We start from the raw sequence: 22,346 nt of genomic DNA, 5'->3' as shown, positions 1-22,346 counted from the left end.
AGAATGTGGAAGGGAACGGAATGGAACGGAGTGGATTTTGGAATGGAATGTGGAATAGAACTTGGAATGGAATGTGTAATGGAAGGTGGAATGGAATGTGGAATGTAACGTGGAATGGAAAGGAATGCTATGTTTAATTGAATGTAGTGCAATGTGCAAAGGAATGGAATGGAACGTGGAATGGAACGTGGAATGGAATGTGGAATGGAAAGTGGAATGTTATGTGTAAGGTAATGGAATGGAATGTGGAATGGAAAGAAATGGAATGTGGAGTGGAATGAGTAATGGAAGGGAATGGAATGGAATGGAACGTAGAATGAAATGGAATGGAAAGGGGAATGGAATGGAATGGAATATGGAATGGAAAGAATGGTCTGAAATGTGGAATGGAATGGAATGGAATAGAATGGAATGGAATGAAATGGAACGTGGAATGGAAGGTGGAATGGAATGTGGTATGGAATGTGGAATGGAATGGAATGGAATGTGGAATGGAAAGGAAAGGAACGTGGAATGGAATGTGTAATGGAAAGGAACGGAGTGGAATGTGGAATGGAATGGAATGGAATGGAATGGAATGGAATGGACCGTGGAATGGAATGGAACAGAACGTGGAACGTGGAATAGAATGGAATGCAATGTGGAATGTAAAGGAATATGGAATAGTATGCGGAATGCATTGTGGAATGGAATGGAAAGGACTGAAATGAGGAATGGATTTGAATGGAATGTGGAATGGAATGGAATCGAGGGTGGAATGGAATGGAATGGAATGGAATCCGGAATGATAAGGTATGGAAGGTGGAATGGAATGGAATGGAATGGAACGTGGAATGGAACGTGGAATGGAACAGGGAATCAAACTTTAAATGGAATTGAATGGAACGTGGAATGGAACGGGGAATCAAACTTGAAATTGAATGGAATGGAATGTTGAATGGAATGCAATGGAATTTGGAATGGAATGGAATGGAATATGGAATGTAACGTGCAATGGAATGGAATGGAACGTGGAATGGAACGACGAATGCTACCTCTAATGTAACGAAGAATGGAATGTGGAATGGAATGTAATGGAATGCCTCATGGAACGTAGAATGCAACGTGCAACGGAATGAAAAGGGACGTGTAATTGAAAGTGGAATGGAATGTGAAAATAATGGAATGGAACGTTGAATGGAATTGAATGGAATGTGGTATGGGATGAGGAATTGAATGGAATGGAATGTGGAATGAAATGTGGAATGGAACAGAATGGAATGTGAAAGGGAATGTGGAATGCAATATGGAGTGGAAAGTGGAAGAGAATGTGGAATGGAATCTGGAATGGAATGTGGAATGGGTCTTGGAATGGAATGGAATAGAATGTGGAATAGAATGTGTAATGGAATGGAATGGAACATGGAATGGAACGTGGAATGGAACGTGGAATGGAATGTGGAATGGAATCTGGAATGGAATGTGCAATGGAAAGTGGGATGGAACGTGTAATGGAATGTGGAATGCAATGTGGAATGGAACGTGGAATGGAATTGAATGGAATGTGCAACGGAACTTAGAATGGAATGGAAAGGAAATTGGAATGGAACTTGGAAAGTGATGTGGAATGGAACTTGGAATGAAAAGTACAACGGAATGTGGAATGGAATGTGGAATGCAATGGAATGGAATTTGGAATGGAATGTGCAATGGAATGTCAAATGGAACGTTTAACGGAATGGAAAGGAAAGTGGACTGGAAACTGGAATGGAACGTGGAGTGGAACGTGGAATCGAATGGAATGGAAAGTTGAATGGAAACTGGAATGGAATGAAATAGAATGTGGCATGGAATGTGAAATGAAACGTGGAATGGAATGGAATGGAATGTGGAATGGAGTGGAATGGAATGTGGAATGAAATGGAATGGAACAGAACGTGGAATTGAATGGAATGGAATGGAAAGTTGAATGCAATGGAATGGAATAGAACGTGGAATTGAATGTAATTGAACAGGGAAAGGAAAGTGGAATGGAAAGTGGAATGGAATGTGGAATGGAATGGAAAGGAATGTGGAATGGAATGGAATGGAATGTGGAATAGAATAGAATGGAATGGAATGTGCAATGGAATGTGGAATGGAATGTGGAATGCAATGGAATGGAATGTGGAAAGGAATTGAATGTGGAATGGAAAGGAATGGAATGTAAAGGGGAATCATACGGAATGGAAAGGAATGGAATGTAAAGGGGAATCATACGGAATGGAATTGAACGGAATGTAGAAAGGAATGGAATGGAATGTGGGAAGGAATAGAACGTGGAATGCAATGAAGTGGAATGGAATGCGGAATGGAATGGAATGGAAGGGAAGGTGGAATGGAATTGAATGAAACTGAATGGAATGTGGAAAGGAATGCAGTAAAATGTGGAATGGAAGGGTATGTGGAATGGAATTGAATGAAACTGAATGGAATGTGGAATGGAATGCAGTGAAATGTGGAATGGAAGAGAATGTGGAATGGAATGAAATGGAATGGATTGTGGAATGGAATAGAATGTGGAATGGAATGAATTGGAATGCAAAGTTTAACGGAATGGAATGGAATGTGGAATGGAATGGAATGGAACTGAATGGAATGTGGAATGGAATGGAGTGCAAATTGGAATGGAATTTTTAACGGAATGGAATGGAATGAAATGTGGAACGGAATGGAATGGAACTGAATGGAATGTGGAATGGAATGGAGTGGAAAGTGGAATGGAATAGAATATGGAATGGGAAGAAATGGAATGGAATGTGGAATGGAATGGAATGGAATGGAACGGGGAATGGAATGGAATGGAATATGGAATGGAATGGAAAGGAATGGAATCTGGAATGGAATGTGAAAAGCAATAGGATGGAATGGAATGGAAAGTGGAATGGAATGGAATCTAACCTGGACAGGAATGTAGAATGCAATGTGGACTGCAATGTGGAATGGAATGGAATGGAATGTGGAATGGAATGGAAGGGAATGTGGAATGGAATTTGGAATGGAATTTAACGGCATGTGAAATGGCATGTGAAATGGAAATTGGAATGGAACGTTGAATGGAACATGGAAAGGAACATCGAATGGATTAAAATGGAATGAGAAACGCAACGGAAAGGAATATAGAATGGAATGGAAAGGAATGTCCAATGGAATGCGGAATGGACTGGAATTGAATGCGGCATGGAATGTGGAATGGAATGGAAAGGAATGTGAAATGGAAAGAAATGGAATGTGGAATGGAATGTTGACTGGAAAGGAATGGAATTGAATATGAAATGGTATGGAATGGAATATGGAATGGAATGTGCAAAGGAATGGAATGGAGTGGAATGTGGATTGGAACGTGGAATGGAATGGAATGAAATGTGGAAAGGAATGGAATGGAATGGGGAATTTAATGGGTTGCAATATGGAATGGAATGTGGAATGGAATGGAATGGAATGGAATTGAAAGAAGAATGGAATGGAAAGGAATGTTGAATGGAATGGGAATGGAATGAAATGGATTGTGGAATGGAATGGAATGGAATGCGGAATGGAATTGACTGGAACGTGGAATTGAATGGAATGGAATGGACTGGAACGTGCAATTGAATTGAATTGAACGGGGAATGGAACGTGGAATGGAATGGAATGGAATGAGGAATGGAAGAGTATGGAATTTCAAATAGAATGGAATGGAATGGAATGTGCAATGGAATCTGGAATGGAATGTGGTACGCAATGGAATGGAATGTGGAAAGGAATTGAACTTGGAATGCAATGGAATGGAACATGGATTGGAAAGGAATGGAAAGGAATGTGGAATGGAATGGAATGGAATGGAAAGTGAAATGGAATTTGGAATGGAATGTGGAATGGAATGTGGAATGGAATGTGGAATGGAAAGTGGAATGGAATATGGAAATTAATGTAGTTTGGAATGTGGAAAGGAATGGGAAGGAATGTCCAATGGAATGTGGAATGGGATGCAATTTAATGCGGAATGGAATGTGGAATGGAATGGAAAGGAATGTGAAATGGAAAGAAATGGAATGTGGAAAGGAATGTGGAACGCAATGAAATGAAATTGAAAGTGAAATGGAATGGAAAAGAATGTGGAATGGAACATGCAAGGGAAAGGAATGGACTGGAAGGTGGAATGGAATGTAGAACGGAATGAATGGATTGTGGAACGGAATGGAATGCTATGTGGAATATAATGGAAAGAAATGTGGAATGGAATATCAGATGGAATGGAATGCAAAGTTGAATGCAACGGAATGGAATGTGGAATGGAATTTGGAATGGAATGGAATAGAATGTGAAACGGAATGTGCTAAGGAATGTGGAATGAAATGGAATGGAATGTAGAATGGAATGTGGAATGGCATGTGGAATGGAATTGAATGTAATATGGAACGGAATGTGGAATGAATGTAGAATGCAATGGAATGAAATGTGCAATGGAATGCGGATAGGAATTGAATGGAATGTGGAATAGAATCGAATGGAATGTGGAATGCAATGTGGACTGGAACGTGGAATGGAATGTGGAATGGAATGTCGACAGCAATGCAATGGAACGTGGAACAGAATGAGGAATGGAATGGAATGGAATGTGGAATGGAATGGAATGGAATGTGGAATGGAATCGAATGGAATGGAATGTGGAACGGAGTGCAATGGAATAGAATGAAAGGTAAGGTAATGTGGAAAGGACCATGGAACGAAAGGTGGAATGGAATGGCATGGATTGTGGAATGGAATGGAATGTAACGTAGAATGGAAAGGAATGGAATGTGTAATGGAAACGAATGTAATATGGAATGCAATGTAATGGTAAGGAATGAGGAATGGAATAGAATGGAATGGAATGGAATGTGCAATGAAATGGATTGGAATGTGGAATGGAATAGAATAGAATGTGGAGTGGTATGGAATGGAATGTGGAGAGGATTGGAATGTATTGGAATGTTGAATGGAATGCAATAGAATAGAATGAAATTGAATGCAATGTGGAATCGAATGTGGAATGGAATGGAATGCAATGGAATGAGGAAGGGAAAGGAATGTGGAATGGAAAGTGGAATGGAATATGGAATGGAATGTGGAATGGATTGTGGAATAGAATGGAATGCAATGGAATAGAATGTAATGGAATGCAATGTGGAATGGAATGTGGAATGGAATGGAATGCAATGGAATGTGGAATGGGATGGAACGTGGAATGGAACGTGGAATGGAGTGGAATGGAAGGTAGACTGGAATGAAGTGGAAAGTTGAATGGAATGCGGAATGGAATGGAATTGAATGTGGAATGTAATGGAATGGAATGTGGAATGTAATGGAATGGAATGTGGAATGCAATGTTGAATGGAATGTGGAAAGGAATGGAATGGAATGTGGAATGCAATGTTGAATGGAATGTGGAAAGGAATGGAATGGAATGTGGAATGGGATGGAATGGAAATTGGAATGGAAAGGAAAGAAACGTGGAATGGAATGGAATGGAACATGGTATGTAATGTGGAATGAAACGTGGACAAGAACATGGAATGTAATGTGGAATGTAATGGAATGGAATGTGGAATGGAATGGAATGTGGAAAGGAAAGTGGAATAGAATGGAATGGAATGTGGAATGGCATGGAACGGGATGTGGAATGGAATGTGGAATGCAATCTGGAAAGTTATGTGGAATGGAATGGAATGGAATGTGGAATGGAGTGTGCAATTGAATGTGGAATGTAATGAGGAATGGAATGTGAAATGGAATCAGGAATGGAATGGAATGGAACGTGGAATGGAATGGAATAGAAGTTGGAATGGGATGTGGAATGGAATCTGGAAAGGAATGTGGAATGGAACGGAATGGAAAGTGCAATGAAATGTGGAATGGAGTGTGGAATGGAATGTGGAATGCAACGGAATGGAATGTGGAATGGAATGTGGAACTGAGTGTGGAATGAAATGTGGAAAGGATGGAATGGAAAGTGGAATAGAATGTGGAATGGAATGTAGCATGGAACGAGAAATGGAAAGGAATTGACTGTGTAATTGAACGTGGAATGAAATGGAATTGGACGTGGAAAGGAACGTGGAATGGAACGTGGAATTTAGAGGAATGGAACGTTTAACGGAATGTGGAATGGAATGTGGAAATGAATGGAATGGAATGTGGAATGGAATGTGAAAAGGAATGTGGAATGCCATGGAATGGAATGGAATGTGGAACGGAACGGAAAGGAATGTGGAATGGAATGTGGAATTGAATGTGGAATGAAAGTGGAATGGAACGGAATGGAATGTGAAATGGACTGTGGAATGGAATGGAATCGAATGTGGAATGGAATGAGAAACGGAATGTGGAAAGGAATGTGGAATGGAATGTGGAAAGGAATGTGGAATGGAAAGGAATAGAAGGTGAAAGGCAATGGAATGGAATGTGGAATGGAATGGAATGGAATGTGGAATGGAATGTGGAAAGGAACGGGGAATGGTACGGGATGGAATGTGGAATGGAATGTGGAAGAGAATGTGGAATGGAATGTCAAATATAATGCAACAGAATGTGGAATATAACGTGGAATGGAATGGAATGTAACTTGGAATTGAATGTTGGATGGAATGTGGAATGGAATGTGAAGTGGAATGGAATGTGAAATGGAATAGAAAGGAATGTGCAATGGAATATGGAGTGTAATGTAGAATTGAATGCAGAATGGAACGCAATGGATTGTGGAATGGAATGTGGAATGGAATGTTGAACAGGATGAAATGGAAAGTAGAATTGAATGGAATGGAATGTGGAATGGAATGGAATGGAACGTGGAATGGAACATGGAATGGAATGTGGAATTAAAGGTGGAGTGGAATGTGGAATGGAATGGATTGGAATGTGCAATGGAACGTGGAATGCAATGGAAAGGAATGTGCCAAGGAATATGGAATGGAATGTGGAATGCAATGTGGAATGGGACGCAATGGAATGTGGAGTGGAACGTGGAATGGACTGTGGAAATGAATGTGGAATGAAAAGAGGAATGGAATAGAATGGAAAGCAGAATGGAATGTGGAATGGACCGTGGAAAGGAAAGTAGAACGGAAAGGATCGAAAGTGGAATGTAGTGTGAAATGGAATGGAAAGAATGTGGAAAGGAATGTTGAAAGCAAAATGGAATGGAATGGAATGGAATGGAATGTGAAATGGAATGTGGAATGGAATGTAAAATGGAATATGGAATGGAATGCGAAATGGAATGTGGAATGGAATGTGAAATGGAATGTGGAATGCAATGTGGAAAGGAATGAAATGGAATGTGTAATGGAACGTGGAATGGAATGTGGAAGCGAATGGAATGGAATGTGGAATGGAATGTGGAATGTAATGGAAAGGAATGTGCAACGGAATGTGCAATGGAATGGAATGGAATGTGCAAAGGAATGTGGAATGGAATGTGGAAGTGAATGCTATGGTATGTCAAATGGAATGTAGAATGGAATGTGAAATGGAATATGGAAAGAAATGTCGAATGGAATGGAATGGAACGTGGAATGGAATGGAATGGAATGTGGAATGGAACGTGGCATGGAACGTGGAAAGGAAATTGGAATGGAATGGAATGTAACGAGGAATGGAATGATGAACGGATTGTGGAATGGAATGGAATGGAATGGAATGTGGAATGGAATGTGGAAAGGAAAGTGGAATAGAACGTGGAATGGAATGGGATGGAACGTGGAAGGGAACGTGGAATGGTACATTGGAATGGAACTTGGAATGGAAGGAGGAATGGAATGGAAAGGAATGTGTAATGGAATGTGAAATGCAATGTGGAATCGAACGGAATGGAATGTGGAACGGTACGTGGAATTGAATGGAGTGGAACGTGGAATGGAACATGGAATGGAATAGAATGAAACATGGAATGGAACGTGGAATGGAATGTGGAATGGAATGTGGAATGCAATGAGGAATGCAATGTGGAATGGAATGTGAAATGGAATGGAATGGAATGTGGAATGGAATGGAATGGAATGTGGAATGGAATGTGGAACGTACTGTGGAATGGAATGTGGAAAGGAATGTGGAATGGAAAAGATGGGAATGTGAAACGGAATGGAATGGAATGTGGGATGGAATGTGAATGGAATGTAATGTGTAATGGAATATGGAAAGGAAAGTGGAATGCTATGGAATGGAATGTGAAATAGACTGTGCAATGGATTATAGAACGTAATGAAGAATGGAATATTGAATGAAATGCGGAAAGGAATGTCGAAAAGAATGTGGAATGGAACGGATTGGAATTTGGAATGGTACGTGGAATGCGACGTGGAATGGAATGTGGAATGGAATGGAAACGACGTGTAATGGAATGAGTAATGGAAAGCAATGGAATGGAAAGGAATGGAATGTGTAATGGAATGTGGAATGGAATTGAATCGACCTTGGAATGGAACGTAAAATGGAAAGTGGAATGGAATGTAATGTAATGAGGAATGGAGTGGAATGTGGCATGGAATGTAAGAGAAAGTGGAATGGAATGTTGAGTGGAATAGAATGGAATGCGGAATGGAATGGAATAGAATGTGAAATGGAATGTTGAACGGAATGTGAAATGGAATGTGGAATGGAGTGGAATGGAATGTGGAACGGAGTTTTGAACGGAATGTGGAATGGAATGTGTAATGGAATGTGGAAAGGAATGTGTAATGGAACGGAATGAAATGTGAAATGGAATATGGAATGGAATGGAATGGAATGTGGAATGGAATGGCATGGAGTGTGGAAAGGAATGTGGAACGGATTGTGGAATTGAATGTGCAATGGAATGTGGAAAGGAATCTGTAATTTAACGGAATGGAATGTGAAATGGAATGGAATGGAATGTTTAATTGAATGTGCAATCAAATGGAATGGAATGTGGATTGGAATGAGGAAAGGAATGTTGAATGGAACGGAATGGAATGTGGAATGGGATGTGGAATGAAAGGTGGAATGGAATGTGGAATAGAATGTGGAATGGAATGTGGGATGGAAAGTGCAATGGAATGCGGAATGGCGTGGGAAATGTAATGTGGAATACAACGGAATGTAACATGTAATGGAATGTGGAATGGAACTCAATGGAATGTGAAATGGAATTTGGAATGGAATGTCTAATTTAATGGAAAGGAATGTGGAATTGAATGTGGTATGGAAAGGAATGGAACGTGGAATGGAATGTGGCATGGAATGGAATGGAATGTGGAATGGATGGCGGAATGGAATGTGGAAGGTATTGTGGAGAGGAATTTGGAATGGAATGTGGAATGGAATGTGGATTGGAATGTGGAATGGAAAGTGGAATGTAATGTGGAATGTAGCGTGGAATGTAATGGAATGGAACGTGTATTTGAATGTGGAATAGAATGGAATGTGGAATGAAATGTGGAATGGAAAGTGGAATGAAATGTGGAAAGGAAAGGAATGGAATTTGGAATGGAATGTGCAATGTATTGGAATGGAATGTGGAATGGAATGGAATGCAATGAGGAACGGCATGTGGAATGGCATGTGGAATGCAACGAAATGTAATGTGGAATGGAATGGGGATTGGAATGTTAAAAGGGAAGTGGAAATGAATGGAATGGAATTTGGAAAGGATCGTGAAAGGATATCGAATATAAACTGGAATAGAACGTTGAATACAATGTGGAAAGGAATGTGGAATGGAATGCAATGGAAAGTGGAATGGAATTTAATGGAATGTGGAATGGAATGTGGAATGGAATGCGGAATGAAATGTGGAAATGAATATGGAATGCAATGGAATGGAATGTTGAATGGAATGTGGAATGGAGTGTGGAAAGGAAGGTGTAACGGAACAGAATGGAAGGTGAAACGGAACGTGGAATGGAAAGTGGAATAGAAAGTCAAATGTAATTTAATGGAATGTTTAATTGAACGTGGAATTGAATGGATTGGAACGTGGAATTGAAAGTGGGATGGAATCTAATGGACTGTGGAATGGCTTGTGGAATGCAATGTAGTGGAATGTGCAATGCAATGTGAAATAGAGTGTAATGGAATGTGAAATGGAGTTTTGATTGCAATGGGGAATTGGACATGGAATGGAATGGAGTGGAACGTGTAATGGAATGTGGAATGGAACGGAATGGAATGTGGAATGCAATGGAATGGAATGAAGAATGGAATGTGGAAAGGAACGTGGAATGGAATGGAGTGGAATGGGGAATGGAACGTGGAATTTAATTGAATGGACCTTGGAATGGAACTTAGAATGGAACGTTGAATGGAATGTGGAATGGAATGGAATAGAATGTGGAATGGAATGGAATGGAATGTGGAATGGAATGGAATGCAATGTGGAGTGGAATGGAGTTGAATGTGGAATGCAATGAGGAATGGAATGTGGATTGGAATGTGGAAAGGAAATAAATGGAATGGAATGTGGAATGGAACGTGGAATGGAACATGGAATAGAAAGTGGAGTATATTGTGGAATGGATCGTGGAATGGAATGAAATGGAAAGTGGAATGTAACGGAATGGAATGTGTAATGGTATGAAATGGAATGTGGAATGCAATGGAATGCAATGTGGAATGGAATTTAATGTAATGGAAAGTGGACTGGAATGAAATGGAATGCAAAGGAATGTGGAATGGAAAGGAATGGAATGTGGAATTGAAGTGCATGGATTGTGGAATGTAATGAGGAATGGAAAGTGGAATGGAATGGAATGGAACGTGGAATTGAACGTGGAATGAAATGTGGAATATGGAATGAAATGGAATGGAATGGAATGTGGAGTGGAATGGAATTGATTGTGGCGTTGAATGGAATGGAATGTGAAATGGAATGGAATGGAAAGTGGAATGGAATGCGGAATGGAAAGGAATGCGGAATGGAATATGGAATGCAATGGAATGGAATGTGGAAAGGAATGGAATGGGATGTGGAATGGAATGTGGAAGAGGATTTAGTGGAAAGTGGAATGGAACATGGAATGGAATGGAATGGAATGGAAATTGGAATGGAATGTAGAATGGAATGTGGAATAAAAAGTGGTATGCAATGTGGAATGGAATGGATTGAAATGTGGAATGGAATGTTGATTGGAATGGAATGGAATGTGGAATGGAATGGAATGGACTACAGATGGAATGTGGGATGGAATGTGGAATGGAATGTGGAATATAATGCAATGGAACTTGGAATACAAGGTGGAATGGCATGTGAATTTGAATGCATTGGAATGTGGAATGGAAAGTGCAATGAAATAAAATGGAATGAGCGTGGAATGTGGAATGGAATATAGAATGGAATGTGGAGTGGACTGCGGAATGGAACATGGCATGGAATATGGAATGGAATGGAATTGAATGGAATCTGGAATGTAATGTGAATTGGAATGCAATGGAATGTGGAATGGAATATGGAATGAAATGCAATGGTATGAGAATGGAATGTGGAATGGAATGTGGAACGGGATGGAATGGAATGAGGAATGGAATGTGGAATGGAATGAAACGGACTACAGATGGAAAGTGGAATGGAATGTGGAATGTAGTGTGGAATATAATGGAATGGAACTTGGAATAGAAGGTGGAATGGCATGTGAATTTGAATGCATTGGAATGTGGAATGGAATGTGCAATGAAATAAAATGGAATGAGCATGGAATGTGGAATGGAATATGGAATGGAATGTGGAGGGGACTGAGGAATGGAATGGGCCATGGTATGTGGAATGGAATGGAATTGAATGGAACGTGGAATGGAATTTGAATTGGAATAAAATGGAATGTGGAATGGAATATGGAATGAATTGCAATACTATGAGAATGGAATGTGGAATGGAATGTGGAACGTGTTGGAAGAGAATGAGGAATGGAATGTGGAATATAAAGTGTAATGGAATGAAATGTAATGTGGCATGCAATGTGAAATGGAATATGTAATGGAAAGGAATGGAATGTGGAAAGAAATATGAAATGGATTGTTTAATGGAATGGAATGGAATGTGAAATAGAATGGAATGGAATGGAACGGAAAGTGAAATAGAATGTGGAACGGAATGTGAAATGGAATGTGGAATGGAATGTGGAACGGAAAGTAATGGAAGGTGGAATGGAATGGAAAGAAACGTGGAATGGAATGGAATGGAATGTGGAATGGAACTTGGAATGGAATGTGGAATGGATCATGGAACAGAAAGTGGAATGGAATGTGAAATGGAATGTGGAATGCAATGGAATGGAATGCGGTATGAAATGTGAAATGGAATGGAATGGAATGTGGAATGGAATGTGGAATGTAAGGCCAAGGAATGAGAATGGAATGTGGAATGGAATGAAATGGAATATGGAATGGAATGTGCAATGGAATGGATTGGAAAGTGGAATGCAATGTGGAATGGAATGTGGAATGGAACGGAATGGAATGTGGAATTAAATGTGGAATGGAATGTGGAATGAAACGTGGAATGGAACGTGGAATTGAATGGAATGAAACTTGGAATAGACTGTGGCATGTAGTGGAATGGAATTTGGAATGAATTGTGGAGTGTAATCAAATGGAATGTGCAACGGAATGGAATGGAATCTGGAAAGGAATGTAGAAAGGAAAGGAATGTAATGTGGAATGGACTTTAATGGAATGTGGAATGGAAAGTGGAAAGGAATACGTAATGGATTGTGGAATGGAATGTGGAATGGAACAGAAAGGAAAGTGGAATGGAATGTGGAATGGAGAGTGGAATGGAACTTGAAAAGGAATGCAATGGAAAGTCGAATGGAACGAGGAATGGAATGGAATGGAACGTGGAATTGAACGTGGAATGGAAAGTGGAATGAAATGGAATGGAATGTGGAATGGAACATGGAATGGAACGTGGAAAAGAATGTTGAATTGAACGTTGCATGGAATGTGGAATGGCATGGAATGTGGAATGGAATTGAATGCAATGTGGAATGGAATGTGGACTGGAATGGAATACAATGTGGAATAGAATGAAGAATGGAATGCAATGGATTATGGAATTCAATCCGGAATGGAATGTGGAGTGGAATGTAATGGAATGTGGAATGGAATGTGGAGTGGAAACTGGAGTGGAATATGGAATGGAAAGGAATGGAATGTGGAAAGATATGTGGAATGGAATGTGGAAAGAAAAGTGAAAAGGAATGGAATGCAATGTGAAATGGAACATGAAATGGAATGGAATGGAACGTGGAATGAAACTTGGAATAGAACATGGAATGGAACGTGGAATGCAATGTGGAATGGAGCATGGAATGGAATGTGAAATGGAATGTGGAATGGAACGTGGAATGGAATGGAATGGAATGTGGAATGGAACTTGGAATGGGATGTGTAATGAAATTTGTAACTGAATGGAATGGAATGTGGAGTGGAAAGGAATGGAATGTCCAATGAAATTTGGATTGGAACAGAATGGAATGTAGAATGAAATGGAAAGTGGAATGGAACGTGGAATGGAATATGGAATCGTATGTCCAATGGAATGTAATGGAATGGAAGGTGGAATGGAATGAAATTGAATAGAATGGAATGTTGAATGGAATGGAATGGAATGGAATGTAGAATGGAATGTAGAATGGAATGGGATGGAAAGTAGAATGGAATGTGGAATGGAATGGGATGGAATATGGGATGGAATATGGATCTAATGGAATGGAATGGAATGTGGAATGGAATGGAATGGAATGGAATGGAATGTGTGACGGATTGGAATGGAATGTGGCATGGAATGTAATGGAATGTGGAGTGTAATAGAATGTGGAATGGAATGGAATGGAATGTGGAATGGAAGGTGGAATGGAATGGAATGGAGTGGAATGTGGAATGCAATGGAATGGAATGGAATGCAATGTGGAATGCAATGGATTGGAATGTGGAATGGAATGGAAAGGAATGTGGAATGGAATGGAATGGAATGGAATGTGCAATTGAATGGAATGGAATGTGAACGGAATGGAACAGAATGTGGAATGGAATGGAATGGAATGTGAAATGGAATCGAATGTGGAATGGAATGGAATGGAATGTGGAATGGAATGTCGAATGGATGGAATGAAACGGAAATTGGAATGGAATGGAACGGAATGTGTAATCGAATGGTATGTGGAATGGAATGAATGGAATGTGGAATAGAATGGACTTAAATGTGGAAAAGAATGTAATGGAATGTGGAAAGGAATGGAATGTGGAATGGAATGGAAGGGAATGTGGAATGGAAAGAATGGATTGTGTCCTGGAATGGAATGGAATGTGAAATGGAATGGAGTGGAATCTGGCATGGAACGGAAAGGATTGTGGAATTTAATGCAATGGAATGTGGAATGGATTTTGGAATTGAAGTTGGAATGGAATGGAATGGAATGTGAAAGGTAGTGGAATGGAACGTGGAAAGGAATGGAATGGAATGTGGAATGGAATGGAATGGAAGGGAATGTGGAGTGGAAAGTGGAGTGGAATGTGGAATGGAATAGAATGGAATGTGGAATGGAATGGAATGGAATGAGGAATGAAATCGAATCTGGAATTGACTGGAATGGAAATTGGAATGGATAGGAATAGAATGAGAAATGGAACAAGTTATGGAATGGAATGGAATGTGGAATGGCATGTGGAATGGATTGGAATGGAAGGTGGAATGGATCGTGGAAAGGATCTTGCAATGAAAAGTGGAAAGGAACGTAGAATGTACTATCAAAATTACCATGAAATGGAATCTGTATTGTAATGGAATTGAATCGAATGGAATGTGGAAAGGAATGGAATGCAATGTTGAATGGAATTTCCAATGGAATGTGGAATGGAATGGAAGGGAATGTGAAATGTAATGTGGAATGGAATGGAATTGAATTTGCAAAGGCATGTGTAATGGAATGGAATGCAACGTGGAATGGAATGAAATGAAACGTGGAATAGAATGGAAGGCAATGTGGATTGTAATGGAATGGAATTTGCCATGGAAGGGAATGGAAAATGGAATGGAATGGAATGGAATGGAATGTGGAAAGAAAATTAATGGAATTTAGAATGGAATGTAATGGAGTGGAAAGTGGAATGGAATGGAATGGAATTTGGAATGGAAAGGAATGTAATGTGGAATGGAAAGGAATGGAATGTGGAATGGAAAGTGTAATGGAAAGGAATGGAATGGAATGTAATGTGGAATGGAATTGAATAGAGTGGAATGTGGAACGGAATGGAATGGAATGTGGAATGGAATGGAAAGGAGTGGAATGTGGAATGGAATGAAATGGAATGTGGACTTTAATAAAATGGAATGAGGAATGGAATGCAAAATGGAATGTGGAATGGAATGCAGAATGGAATATAGAATGGAATGTGGTATGGAATGTGGAATGGAATGGAATGGAATGCGCAACATAATGGAATGGAAAGTGGACTGGAATTGAATGGCATGTGGAATGGAATTCAATTAAATTTGGAATGGAATGGAGTGAAATGTGGAAAGGAATGGAAAGAAATGTGGAATGGAAAGTGGAATGAAATGGAAAGGAAAGTGGAATGGTATATAAAGGATTACGGAACAGAATGGAAGGGAATCGAATGTGGAATGGAATGTGGAATGGAATGGAATGCAAAATGCAATGGAATGGAATTGAATGTTTCATGGAATGAAATGAAAAGTGGAATGGAATGTGGAATGGAATGGAAAGTAATGTCGAATGGAATGTGGAATGGAATTCAATGGAATGTGGAATGGAATGGAATGGAATGTGGAATGGAATGGATTGGAATGGAATGTGGAATGGAAGTTTGAATGGAATGGAATGGAATGTGGAATGGAATGTGGAATGTAATGGAGTGGAATGTGGAATGTAATAGAGTAGAATGTGGAATGTAATGGCATGGAATGTGGAATTGAAAGAGAAATGGAATTGAATGGAATGAGTAATGGAATGGAATGGAATGTGGAATGGAATGGAATGGAATGTGGAATGGAATGGAATGGAATGTGGAATGGAATGGAATCGAATGTGGAATGGAATGCAACGTGGATTGGAATTTAATGGAATGTGAAATGGAGGAATGGAGTGAATGGAAAGTGGAATGGAATGGAATGTAGAATGGAATGGAATGGAATGTGTAATGGAATGTGGAATGGAATGGAATTCAATTTGGAAGGGAATGGAATGGAACATGGAATGGAATGGAATGCAGTGTGGAATGGAATGGAATGGATTGTTGAATGGAATTAAATTGAATGGAATGTGGAATGGAATGTGGAATGGAATGTGTAATGGAATGTGGAATGGAATGGATTGGAATGTGGAATTTAATGTGGAACGTAATGGAATGGAATCTGTAATGGAATGTGGAAATGAATGGAATGTAATGTGCAATGGAATGGAATGGATTGTGGATTGGAATGGACAGGAATGCGAAATGGGGAAATAGATTGGAATAAAATCTAGAAAGGAAGGGAGTGGAATGTGTAATGGAATGGAATGCCATTGAATGTGGAATGGAATGTGGAATAGAATGGAATGGAACGTGGAATAGAAAGTGAAATGGAATGGAATGGAACGTAGAATGGAACATGTAATGGAATGCAATGGAATGTAGAATGGAATGGAATGGAATGGAATGAGGAATGGAATGGAATGGAATGGAACGGAATGGAATGGTATGGAATGTGGATTAGAATGGAATGGAATATTGAATGGAATGGAATGGAATATGCAACGGAATGTGGAATGGAATGGAATGTGGATTGGAACATGTAATGAGATGGAAAGGAAAGTGGCAAGGAATGGAATGCATTTTGGAATGGAATGGAATGGAATATAACGTAAAGGAATGTGGAAAGTAATTGAAAGTTGAATGGAATGGAATGCAATGCAATTGGGAATGGAATGGAATGGAAAGGAATTTAATGTGGAATGGAATGGAAGGGAATAAGGAATGGAATGTGGAATGGAATGGAAGGGAATGTGAAATTGAATGGAATGGAATGGAAACTGGAATGGTATCTAATGGTATGGAATGTAATGGAATGAAATGGAATGGAGTGGAATGGAATGGAATGTGCAATGGAATGGAAAGAAATGTTGAATGGAATGTAGAATAGAATGTGAAATGCAACAGAATGGAAAGTGGAATGGAATGGAAAGGATTGTGGAACGGAATGATGAATGGAATGGAATGGAACGAGCAATGGAAAGTAGAATGGAATGTGAAATGGAACTTGGAAAGGAACGTGGAATGGAACGTGGAATGGAACGTGGAATGGAATGTGGAGTGGAATGGAATCGAAAGTGAAATGGAATGCAAAGAAATGTGGAATGGGATGGAATGGAATGGGAAAGGAAAGTAGAATGGAATGTGAAATGAAATGTGGAATGGAATGGAATGGAATGTGGATGTAATGTGGAATGGAATGGAATGTGGAATGGAAGGTGAAATGGAAAGGAATTGAACGCAATGTTGAATGGAATGGAATGGAATAGAATGGAATGAAATGGAATATTCAATGGAATGGAATGGAATGTGGAATGGAACATGTAATGTAGTGGAATGGAATGTGGAATGGAATGGAATGTGGAATGGAAGGCAATGTAATGGAATGGAAGGTGGAATGAAATGGAATGGAATGTGCAATGGAATGGAATGGAATGGAACCGAATGGAACATGGAATGGAAAGTAGAATGGAACAGAATCGAACTTGTAATGGTCCGGAATGGAATGCAGTGAGATATGGAATGCAAAGTGGAATGCAATGGAATGGAATGGAATGTGGAATGGAGTGGAATGGAAAGGAAAGTGGAATGGAATGTAAAGTGGAATAGAATGGAATTGAATGTGGAATGTAACGTGGAATGAAATGGAAAGGAAACTGGAATGGAATGGAATGCTTGTGGATTGGAATACAATAGAATAGAATGGAAAAGAAAGTGGAAAGTAATTGAATGGAAGGTGGAGTGGAATGGAATGGAATGCAATGTGGAATATAATGTGGAATGGAATGTGAAATGCAAAGGAATGGAAAGTGGAATGGAGTGGAATGGAATGGAATGAGGAATGGAATGTGAAATGGAACATGGAGAGGAATATGCAATGGAACGTAGAATGGAAAATGCAATGGAATGTGGAATTGATTTGGAGTGGAATGGAATGGAATGTGGAATTAAATGGAATGGAATGTGGAATGGAATGGAAAGGAATGTGGAAAGGAATGTGGAATGGAATGTGGAATGGAATGGAATGGAATATGGAATGGAATGTGGAATGGAATGGAATGGAATGGAATGTGGAATAGAATGAAATGGAATGGAATGTTGAATGGAATGGAATTGAATGGAATGTGGAATGCAACGTGGAATGTAATGGAGTGGAATGGAATGTGGAATGGAATGTAGTGGCATGTGGATTGGAAGGGAATGGAATAGAATGAAATGAGGAATGGAACGTGGAATGGAAAGGAATGGAAGTTGGAATGGAATGTGGAATGGAAAATGGAATGGAACGGAATGGAACGTGGAAAGGACTGGAAGGGAAAATGAAATGAAATGAAATGAAATGGAATGTGGAAAGGAATTGGATGGAATGTCGAAAGGAATGGAATGTGGAATGGAATGAAATAGAATGAAAAGTGGAATGGAATGCAATGGAACGGAATGAAATGGAATGTGGAATGGAATGGAATTGAATGTGGAAAGTAAATTGGAATGGAATGGAAAGGAAAGTGGAATGGAATGGAATGGAATCGAATGTGGAATGGAATGGAATGGAATGTGGAATGGAAGGGAATGGAATGGAAATGAATTTGGAATGGAATGTGAAATGGAATGGAATGGAATTCAAAGTGGAATGGAATGGAATGGAATGGAATGGAATGTGGAATGGAATGGAATTGAATGGAATGGAATGCAATGTGCAATGGAATGGAAAGGAATGGAATGTGGAATATAATGAAATGGAATGGAATCAAATGTGGAATAGAATGTGGAATGGAATGGAATGTAATGCAATGGAATGTGGAATGGAAAGTGGAATGGAATGGAATGGAATGTGAAATGGAATGCAATTCAATGTGGAATGGAAATCAAGGAAAAGTGGAATGGAAAGTGGAATGGAATGGAAAGGAATGTCGAATGGAATATGGAATAGAATTGAATGGAATGTGGAACGCAGTGGAATGGAATGGAATATAAAATGGAGTGGAATGGAATTGAATGTGGAATGGAATGTGGAATGGAATGTGGAATGGAATGGAATGGAATATGCTACGGAATGTGGAATGGAATGGAATGGAATGTGGAATGGAATGGCATGGCATGTGGAACGGAATGTTGAATGGAATGGAATGGAATGTGGAATGGAATGGAATGGAATGCAGAATGGAATGGAATGGAATGTGAAATGGAGGAATGGAAAAGTTTGGAAAGTGGAATGGAACGGAATGTGCAATATAATCGAATGGAATGTGTAATGGAAAGTGGAATGGAATGGAATGCAATGTGGATTGGAATGGATTGGAACATGGAATGGAATGGAATGCAAAGTGGAATGGAATGGAGTTCAACGTGGAATGAAATGGAATGGAATCTGGAATGGAATGGAGTAGAATGGAATGCGGAAGGGAATGTGTAGTGGAATGTGTAATGGAAAGTGGAGTGGAATGGAACGGAATATGCAAGGGATTGTGGAAAGGAATGTAATGGAATGTGCAAAGTAATGGAATGGAGTGTGGAATGGAATGGAATTGAACGCAAAATTGAGGAATGGAATGGAATGCAAAGTGGAATGGAAAAGAATGGATAATGGAATGGGATGTGGAATGCAATGTGGAATGATAAGGAATGGAATGGAATCCGGAATGGAATTGAATGGAATGTGTAATGGAATGGAATGGAATGTAGAACAGAATGTGGAACGGAATTTGGAATAGAATGGAATGGAATGCAGAATGGAACGTGGGATGGAATGGAATGGAATGTGGAATGGAACGTGGCACGGAATGGAATGGAATGTGGAAAGGAAGGTGGAATGGAATGGAATGGACTGTTGAATGGAATGGAATGAAATGAGGAATGGAATGGAATGGAATGGCATGGAATGGACTGGAATCTAATGGGATGTAATCTGGATTAGAATGGAATGGAATGTGGAAGGCAATCGAATGGAATATGTAATATAATGTGGAAAAGAATAGAATGTGGAATAGAAAGTGGAATGAAATGGAAAGGAAAGTGGCATGGAATGGAATGCATTGTGGAATGGAATGGAATAGAATGGAATGGAAAGGAATGTGGCATGGAATCGAATGGAATGTGTAATGGAATGGAATGCAATGGAATGTGGATTGGAATAGAATTGAATGTGTAATGGAATGGAAGGGAATATGGAATGCAATGTAGAATGGAATGGAATGGAATGTGGAATGCAATGGAATGAGGAATAGAATGGAATTGAATGGCGTGGAATGGAATGCAATGGAATGTGGATTTGAATGGAATGGTATGTGGAATGGAATGGAATGGTATATGCAATGGAATGTGAAATGAAATGGAATGTGGAATGGAACGTGGAATGAAATGGAAAGGAATGTGGCATGGAATGGAATGCATTGTGGAATGGAGTGGAATAGAATGGAATCGAAAGGAATGTGGAATGGAATCGAATGGAATGTGGAATGGAATGGAATGCTTTGCAATGTTGGATGTAATGGGCTGGAATGGAATTGAACGAGGAATGGAATGGAAGGGAACATAGAATGGAATGTGGAATGGAATGGAATGGAATAGAAAGCGGAATAGAATGGAATAGAATGGAACGCCATGGAATGGAGTGGACTGCAATGGAATGTGGAATGGAATGGACTGCTATGTTGAATGGAATGTGAAATGGAACGTGAAATGTAATGTAATGGAAAGTGGAATGGAATGGAATGTGGAATGGAACATGGAATCGAAAGTGAAATGGAACGTGGAAAGTAACGTGGAATGGAACATGGGATGCAACGTGGAATGGAATGTGGAGTGGAATGTGGAATAGAATGTAATGGAATGTGTAATGGAATGGAATGCATTGCAATGTGGACTGGAATGGAATGGAGTGGAATGGAATGTGGAATGGAATGGAAGGGAATATGGAATCGAATTTGGAATGGAATGAAAAGGAATGTTGAAAGGAATGGAAACGAGTGGAATGGAATGTGGAATTGAATGCAAGGGAATATGGAATCGAATGTGGAATGGAATGGAAAGGAATGCAGAATGGAATGGAATGGAATGGACTGTGGAATAGAATGGAATGGAATGGAATGCAATGGAATGGAAAGGAATGGAATGGAATGTGGAATGGAATGGAATGCAATGTGGAATGGATTGTGGAATGGAAAGTGAAGTGCAATGGAATGGAAAGTGGAATGCAATGGAATGGAATAAAGAATGGAATGGAATGGAACTTTGTGGAATGGAACATGGAATGGAACGTGGAATGGAATGTGAAATGGAACGTGTAAAGGAAAGTGGAATGGAATATGGAATGGAATGCGGAATCAGATGTGAGGTAGAATGGAATGGAATGTGGAATGGAATGGAATGGAATGTCCAATGGAATGGAATAGAAGTGGAAAGGAATGTGGATTGGAATGTGGAATGGAATGTGGAATGGAATGCAATGGAATGTGGAACGGAATGTGGAATGCACCGGAATTTAATGGAATGTGGAATGGAATGGAATGTTGAATGAAATAGAATGGAATGGAATGTGGAATGGAACGTTGAATGGAATGGAATGGTATGTGGAATGGAATGGAATGCAATGTGGAATGGAAGGGAATGGAATGGAATGTAATGTGGAATGGAATGGAATGGAGGGTGAAATGGAGGAATGGAATGGAATGTTAAGTGGAATGCAAAGGAATGTTGAATGGAATGGAACGTAATGTGGAAAGGAAAGTGGATTGGATAGAAAGTGGATAGAATGTGGAATCAAATGGAATGGAATATGGAATGGAATGTGGAATAGAAGGGAATTGAATGTGGAATGGAACATGGAATGGAACGGAATGGAATATGGAATGGAAGGTAGAATGGAACGGAATGGAAATTGGAATGGAATGGAATGCAATGTGGAATGGAATACGGAATGGAAAGGAATGGAATGTGGAATGGAATGTGGAGTGGAATGGAAGGTAATGTGAAACGGAGGAATGGAAAATAAGAGAAAGTGGAATGGAAAGGAATGTGGAATGGAATGGAATGGAATGTGTAATGGAATGCGGAATGGAATGGAATGCAATATGGAATGGAATGGAATGAGGAATGGAATGGAA

Source organism: Pongo pygmaeus, chromosome 22 (genome assembly GCF_028885625.2).
Source record: "Pongo pygmaeus isolate AG05252 chromosome 22, NHGRI_mPonPyg2-v2.0_pri, whole genome shotgun sequence".
Lineage (NCBI taxonomy): Eukaryota > Metazoa > Chordata > Mammalia > Primates > Hominidae > Pongo > Pongo pygmaeus.
This window is presented reverse-complemented; position numbering follows the sequence as displayed.